This window comes from Calypte anna, chromosome 18, assembly GCF_003957555.1.
Source record: "Calypte anna isolate BGI_N300 chromosome 18, bCalAnn1_v1.p, whole genome shotgun sequence".
In the NCBI taxonomy this organism is placed as follows: domain Eukaryota; kingdom Metazoa; phylum Chordata; class Aves; order Apodiformes; family Trochilidae; genus Calypte; species Calypte anna.
This window is the reverse complement of record NC_044263.1, coordinates 10,296,566-10,304,733: the sequence shown is the minus strand read 5'-3', so window position 1 is coordinate 10,304,733 and position 8,168 is coordinate 10,296,566.

The window sequence follows — 8,168 nt, the reverse complement described above, 5'->3', positions numbered from 1 at the left end:
GTGGATTCCCCCACTTTGGAAAATTTGAAGTCTCAGCTCTATAGGGTGCTGGGACACCTCCCATCAACAATAATACCAGAAGGGTGAGACCAGGTGATCCTTGAGGTCCCTCCCAACCTGACCTTTTCTGATTGGGGACAGCAGAGGGGACACCAGAGCCACCCCCCCGTGGTGCTGGCTCAGGGCTGGGTCACCCCAAACCCCCCCGAGGTCTCGGTGCAGGGCTGGGTCTCCCCAACCCCCCGAGGTGCCGGCTCAGGGCTGTCTCCCCAACCCCCCCGAGGTCTCGCGTCAGGGCTGGGTCTCCCCAACCCCCCCGAGGTGCTGGCTCAGGGCTGGGTCTCCCCAACCCCCCCGAGGTGCCGGCTCAGGGCTGGGTCCCCCCAAGCCGTTCCCGAGCTCTCCGCTTCCTCCTGGGTGATGCCGAGGCCTCAGGGGCGGGGCGTTGCCTAGCAACGGGGGACGCTGTGCTCTCCCCGACCAATGGGGCGGCGAGGAGCGGCAGGCGGTGACCAATGAGGGCAGGGAGGGGGCGGGCTCAGCCCGGGCCGGGGGGAGCCGGGGTTGGGGTCCCGGCAGCCGCCACCCCCGCGGGGATCCCTGCGGCGGGGAGGAGGAGCGGGAGGAAGGCTGAGGCTGCCCCGCACTCACCCAGCCCGATCCCCCCCCCGGCAGAAAGGCTCCGTGTGTCCCCCCCACACCCAGGACAGGTTCCCTGATTTTGGGCAGGGGGCAAAAATGGCCTCGCTCAGCCTGGCCCAGATGTTGGACCTCGCCATCGGAACCCCCGAGATCTGGGTCCTCAACTTGCAGGCTCTGCACAGCCTGCTCCAGGCCATGCTGGGACATTTGGGAATAAAGGACCTGCCAGCACAGGAGCCTCAGTGCAGCCCGACCACCCGCGGTCCCCCCCGAGGCACCTCCGTGGCCACCGACCCGGGCCAGGGGAAGGAGATGGAAGGGAAGCAGAACAGCATTTCCCAGGTAGAACCTCCGGGCCGTCCCCTGGGTGCTCCCCTGCCCGACCCCCTCCCCTCCGGGTTCCACACTGCCCGTGTGCTGCCCGGAGACCCCCGGGTCTGGTTTAAGGCTGAGTTCCTGAGGCTTCCCTGGGGGAGAGGAGAGGGATGGAGTTTTGGGGAGGAAGAGCTGGGGATGAAATGCTGCTCTGCTTGCTCTGGCTCCCCTCCTGACAGCAACACCAGCAAATGGTGGTGGGTTCAATCCATCCCTCCCTTCCCCTCTCCTGATCTCCAGGTGGGGTTGATGCCCGTTGAGCCCCTCCCCCAGGACAAGGCTGTGTCCCAGGATCTCCTCCAGGAGCTCAGGGGGGTGAAGGCAGAGCAGGCCCGCATGGCAGAGGAGATGCAGAGGATCCTGGAGGCTCTTGGCTTGGTGAGCTGCTGCTGGTGCTCAGCCCCTCTCCCTCTTATCCCCTCCCCTGCTCCGTGTCCGATCCTGTCGCCTATCCTGAAGGATGTCCCAAGGGAGGAGGGGGGAGAGCTGAGCCCAACCCACCCCCCCAACAGCCCCCTCGGGGGAGGGCAGAACCGGGCAGTGCGGGTCGGGCTGGGGGAATAGGCAACTGCTGACCCCAAGCCCAGCCATGGGAAGGCCCTTTGGAAATGAAAAGCCCTCAAAACAAGGAACCTGGGGTGCTGGGGAGGGGACACAGCTCCCCCCTTGCAGTGCAGCCCCAGCCCCCAGCAACAGCCTTGCCCAGCACCCCACTGCCTCCTCCCCCACCCAGTTTGTGGGTTCTCCTTTTCCATCCCATTCCTGTGTCCTGACTGCCTTCTCCTTGCATCACTCCAGGAAAAAGTTGAAGGTACTGCTGGGCAACTCCAGGACCAGGAAACGCTGGAGAGTGAGGAGGCCACGACCTGGGAGGAAGGGCAGCTCCTTGGAGAGGTTTTTGCTCTGAAAAGGGCCATGTTCAGGGGGGTGGGGAAGAGGAGTGGGTGTCACGCAGGGCCAGGCTGCATTGACAGCCCCCAGCAGCCCCTCTGGGGGGCAAGCAAGCCCCCCAAACCTTTGGGGTGACCACACAGCCCCAGGACCTGGCTGGGCAGGGGGTATCCAAGGGCTGCCTGTCCTCCCAGTCCCTCTGGAGCTGGGGGCAGAGAAGGGCTTGGGGCAGCTTCTGGAACTGTGCACAAGGAGTTGGGTTCCAAGTCCCACCTGGGTCTGGTGTTCCCAAAAGGCAGGCACAGCCCCTCGAGCTGGGAAGTGGCTCAGGAAACTGCTTGGATCAGCTGCTGAATCTCTGCAGGGCCAGAGAAGCCCTTGGGGGTTGGGGAGGGGCTGTGAGACCCACCCCCAAGTCAGGGGGGTCTCCACGGGTGGGCAGCCTCTGCCTTTGGGCTCTCATGGGGTGCAGAGTTTGGCCCTGTGAGGGGGTGGTTTGGGGACAGGGCAGAGGGCCCTGGGGTCTGTCCTCACCACTGCATGGCTGCCACTGACCCTGCTCCCCTTTGCCTCCCCTTCCCAGGAGGGTAGTGGGGGACAATCTGTCCCCTCTGAGCCCACCACATCAGATGTGGACACCCAGAATGAGGTCACCCTGGGGACCACCACCCTGGGGACACAACCAAAGTCCCCTGGCACCCAGACCACCACCTTGGAGACACAACCAGTGTCCCCTGGCACCCAGACCACCATCCCAGAGATGCAGCCAGGGACCTCCAACACCCTGGGGACAAAATCAGGGTCCCCTGGCACCCAGACCACCATCCCAAGGGCGCAGCCAGAGACTCCCAACACCCAGACCACCATCCCAGGAACACAGCCAGGGTCCTCAGGCACCCAGACCACCACCCTGAGGGCACAGCCAGAGTCCCCTGGCTCCCAGGCCACCACTCCAGGAATGCAGCCAGGGACCTCCAGCACCATGACCACCATCCTGGGGATGCAGCCAGCGCCTCCAGGGACCCAAGGAGAAGGAGCAGAGGTCCAGCCAAGCCCCTTCTACATGGAGCCCAACCTTCCTGGAACTGAGAATGTTCCTACAGAGGCCTTTCCTGGTGCTCTGGGGATGCAGGTGGCTCTTGACCAGATAGGACAACTCAGCCATCTCTTGGCTGACCTGAAGGAGCAGGTGATGCAGCTGGAAAACACCAAGGCAGACCAAGCTGACCTGGAGAAGATCCCTCTGCTCTTCCTACAGGAAGGTGAGATCCCTGAGGGGACTTGAGGGGTGGGGGTTGTTTTGCATGGGGACATCCTGGGTCACTGGCTCACCATGCTCAGAGCCTGGCCCTGAGGATGAGACCCCTTAGCTGACAGTGTCCCTTTGGACCCTCTCTCTAGACCAGGAGAGCATCCTCAGTGTCCTGTCCAACCTCCAGGGACAGATGTCTTCCCTGCAGGACCAGGTGTCCTCTGTGCAGGGCCTGGCCTGTGACCTGCAGGTCCAGAAGGAGAAGGTGAGCTGGATGTGGTCCCCAGGGGGTCTGCAAGGATGCTGGGGGGAGGGGGGGTTGGGCAGGGAGGGGGCAGTGGAAGGTCCTGAGGCTGGGATGAGGTGGGGGCCATGCCCTGATGGTGCCACTGCTGCTCTTCTCAGATCAAGCACCTGGAGGAGGCCCTGGGAAAGCTGGAGGTGTCTGGAGCTGAATGGAGAGGGACTGGCAGCAACCAGGTCACCCAGCAGCTGGGGTAAGAGGCTGGGAAAGGATTTCCTACCCCGTGGTGCTGCCAGGGAGGGCAGGGTGGTTGGGAGCATCCTGCTTTGGGGCAAGAGACACCTCCTGAGGAGCACCCCAGAACCTCAGCCTGCCCATGCCCACCTCTTGCCTGCCAGGTCCAGACTGCAGGAGATCAAACAGGAGCTGGGAGAAGAGCAGGATCTGCCCAAGCCCATGCTGGGGATGAACACCAAGAGGGCTGAGCAGCTGCAGGAGCAGGTGAGGCTGGGGAGGGGAAGCTCCCATCACCTGCTGGCTGGGCAGGGTGGTCCTGGCTGGGATCCTGGCTGGAATCCTGGCTGCCTGGGGTCATGGAGCACCCAAAGCACCTGGGTTTGTTGGCCACATCCATCCCACCTCAGAGCTAATTCTTTCTCCCTGCAGCCAGAGAAGCTGCAGGGGATGGTGGGGAGCAAGGGGCAGCAGCAGGCAGAGGTGCTGGGAGTGTGCCCAACCTGCAGCACAGACACCAGAGGGAAACTGAGGCAGCTGCAGCACTACCAGGAGCACGAGGAGCTGCTGGAACTGATTTCACAGCAGGCAGTGGTCAAGGTGGTGAGGCAGCTGCCATGGAGGAGCCAGGTAGGAAAATGCTGGCATGGGGAGGGGGGGGTGTTGGTTGTGTCTCACTGTGGTGTGGGGGAACCCCTTGGTACTCCCCAAATTGGCTTGGACGAGTCAGCAGCCTGGAGGGAAATTAAAAGTCTTGATGCAAAGGTCCTGCTGTCACTGAGAACCTGTGACCACTGGCTGAGGAACTGGGGTCTGTCCCCATGGAGCAGCCAATCCCTCCTCACACAGCATCTTCCTCTTTGAAGCAGGATGAGAAGATTCTGAAGAACATCCAGGCCAGTGTCGTGCAGGTGCAGAGGAACTGTGAGGAGCTCAGTGTGGTCACAGGGAACCTCGTGGATGAGCATCAGCAGAGGCAGCAAGATCTGGAGGTTGGTGTCAGAGCATCCTGCAGGCAGAGCCCAGGCTGGGGACCACAAGGGACGTGTCCCCTGCCAACCTGCTGGGACATTCCCCAAATGTCTTCCCTGGAGGTTTTGGCTGGTGGTGGGCAAGTGGAAGGTGCTTGGCTGGCCAGGAGGCAGCTCAAACTCTGCCCCAGCCTGATGGGCTGCTTTCTGTGTTGGAAGGCTCTGTCCCAGTCCTTGGAGAGGCTGGAGAAGGTGGATAAGGAGAACTTGGTACTGGCAATTGAAAAGGTAGGACCTGGCCAAGGGCTTCCTGAGCAGGGTGACAAACACCCCTTGTCCCTTGGGTACTCAGTGGCAGCACTGGCTTGGGGGAGGGAGGATGTCCAGCCCAGCTTTGGGGTCCCCACTGGGTCCCCTTGCCTTCCCCAGGGTCCCTTTGCCTGCTGGGACCAACCTGGGAGTGATGGGACAAGCGGGGCCACGGAGCTGCTTCTCCCCCTGCCCCAACCCAAGGTGGCTCCTGCCCATCCTGCTCCAACCCTTTCCCCACTCCTCTCCTGCCTTTCCCTCTCCCTAGAAAGCTGACAAAGCTGCCCTGGCCGGCACGCTCAGACGCAGCCACTTCGAGGCCCAAATGGAGCGGCTGGAGCAAAGGAACCGGGAGGTGCTGAGCCGGATCACAGGCGTGGAGCGGGGCTGGATCCAGCTCCAGCAACAGCTCCGGGAGCTGATGGAAACCAAGGTGAGAGATGGCTGCACAAAGCTGGGCTCTGGGCAGATCCCTGCCAGCATCCCCCCTCCTGGCTGTCCCCTCCCGGGGGGCTGAGGGTTTGTGTCCATTCCCAGCTGGATCGCCTGGAGCTGGGGCGTTTGGAGCAGCAGATGGAGAAGCAGAGGGAGAAGATCCTGGAAGAGCTGAAGGAGAGGGAGCTGCCGGCTGAGGCTGATGACGCTGCTGGGATTAAGAAGTGAACGTGATGGGGACACAGGGATGGCCCTGGGGACAGAGATTCCCTCCAGCTCTCCCAGCTGCTGCCCCCAGGGAGCGATTTTTGGGGCTGCTGAGGCAGGAGCTGAGCCTCCTCCCAGCAGCAGGTTCCCTCCGTGCAGGGGGGCAGGAGGAGGAGGGTCCCTGTGGGATGAAGCCCTCCCCACCCAAAGCTGGGATGTGGGTGCAAAGGTTTTGTGGGGTGAGGAGGGGAGGACGGGGGTTGGTTCCCCCGGGCAGGGGTGACACCCACCCGCCTGTCCGCCCCGGAGCTCCCCCAGCCCTTCTCTTCCCCCTCCAGGCAGCTCCTGGTCCCTCTCCACTGCCTGTCCTGTGACCGGGCCCTCAGCCTGACCCTGCCGGGACCGTGAGTAGCACCCGGCAGCCGGGGGGGCTGGGATGGGGGGGTGGGTGCTGTCAGTGCCCCCCGTACCGGGCACATGAGGCTTTGGGTGTCACCTGGGGGTGACCCTGCCAAGCCCCCTGCCCAGCCCTGTCTGGCATCAGGGGAACAGAGGGGAAGTCATGGGGTACAACCCAGGGGCGTGGGGCCGGGTTGTTTGTCCCGTCACCCACCCGTGGTTCCTGCCCTCTCCCCTGAGGCACCTGGAGACCATCTCATTCCCTGTCACCACTGTCCCACCGGCTTTGTTGGGAGCCCCCAGACCCACCTCAAGCAGGAGCTGATCCAGCAGCACAGGCACAGGTAGGGGACAGAGGGACCCATCCCATCCCCAGCTCCTTGGCTCTGCCCGGGGGGGGTGGGCATGGGAGCAGAGATGAACTGTGGAGGCTCAGCTGGCCCCAGCTCTGGGGGTGTGGGGGTCTCTACAGCCCCCTCATTCTGCCCAGGTCTCTGCCAGTGGGTGCTGGGGCTGCATGTGATGAGTTGTGTCCAGTCTCAGCCTGCCCTGGGGATTGGGGTGGGGGTCAGGGGGCTCCTGGGAAGGGATGCACAGGGTGCTGTGGTGTCAGGTGCTGAGCACCCTTGTGCCCCACCCCACAGGGAGCTGATGGCCAAACACAGGTACCCCAGGGTGCCACGGGACTGTGGGGGCCAACACACCCTCACCCACCCCCTGCAGCGTCCCCTGCACCTCCAGCCCCTTCCCCACAGCCCCCCGTGGCTGCTCCAGCCCCCCAGCAAGGTAGGGATGAGGGAGATGGGCGCGGGGAGAAGGGATGATGAGTGGGGCTGGGGGATGCTGAACATCCGCAGGGCTCTGTGCCTCAGTTTCCCCAGGGAGGAATGGGGGCCCTGGGGTTCTGCCAGCCCATTCTCTGCTTTCCATCAGGATGAGCTGGAGCTGCTGAGCCAGGAAGGACACAAGGACAGGGACAGGCAGCTGCCTGCACTCAAGGAGGGTATGGCCGTGGGGGGGGGGGGGGGGGGGAATCCTAGCAGGGTGAAGGGGACAGCATGGGGGGCACTGTGTCACCCCCAGCTCCCCCCAGCCCAGCTCCCTCTGCTCTCTCTTGCCAGGCTCCCTGAAGGATGAGCCCAAGCTGTACCCAGGGCAGAGGGACACAAGGACAACGCTGGCCCATGGCCACCTCTCCCAGCCCCCAGGGGACAGACCCAGCACCTCAGCTAGTGGGTGGCACTGGGGGTCCCTGGCCAAACCCCCAAGGAAGCAGCCATGAGGGGCTCAGCCCCATCCTCGGTGACCTGTCAGGGACATCCTGTGGCCAAAAGAAAAGCCAGGTACAGCTGGGGTTAAAAAAGGGATTTTTATTATTTTTTTTAAATTAATAAAAAACCTTCAACCTGTTTTTTCCTCTTTTTTTTTTTTTTGTTGGTTTTTTTTTAATGTTTTTTTTTTTTTGTTTGTTTTTTTAAGCAAGATTGATTTGAACACTAAAAAACCCCCCAGCTCTCCCCACTCCCTGGGGAAGGGGCACAAATGATGCTCACAGGGATGGGAGGCAGGGGGGGGGCATCACCTCCATAAATCACAGCCCCAGTTCTGCTCCACCTGGCCCTGGAGGGGTGCACAGGGAGGGAAGATGGGGTGAAGGAGGGTTTGGGGGGGAGAGGGAGGAGGAGGGCTCTGTGCAAGAAGCTGGGCTGACTTTTGGAAGCCAGAGCTGAGGTGCTTTGCTCCAGTTGCTGCAACAAGTGTCTGGGAAATCCAGAGCTGGGGAGGGGGTGGGTGGGCAGCAGCTCTGTGCCCCCATGATGGGGGGTGTGATGTGGGGTGCTGGGGTGCTACAGCCCCCTCCATCAGTTGCTGTGTTTCATTATCCCCCCCCCTTCCCTCTCCTGCCCTGCTGCAGGGATGCTGGGGGTGGCAAGTAGGGACCCCCCCTCCCCTCCCCTCCCCAGCAGCTCCTCTGTGCTGCTGCTTCCTTCTCTCTGGATTTATATACATTAGATATATTTATATATTATAGTTATATATTTAAAAAAAAAAACTGGGGGAAGAAAAGACCAGCTTGAGGCTTTCATGGGCCTGTGCTTTCCCTGGCAGCGTGTGTGTCCTCCCCCTCCCCCCTAAAAATAATAATAAAACCTAGAAAATTATTCCAGTGCGTTCCTGGGGGGGAGGAAGCCCCCACTCCCAACGCCCT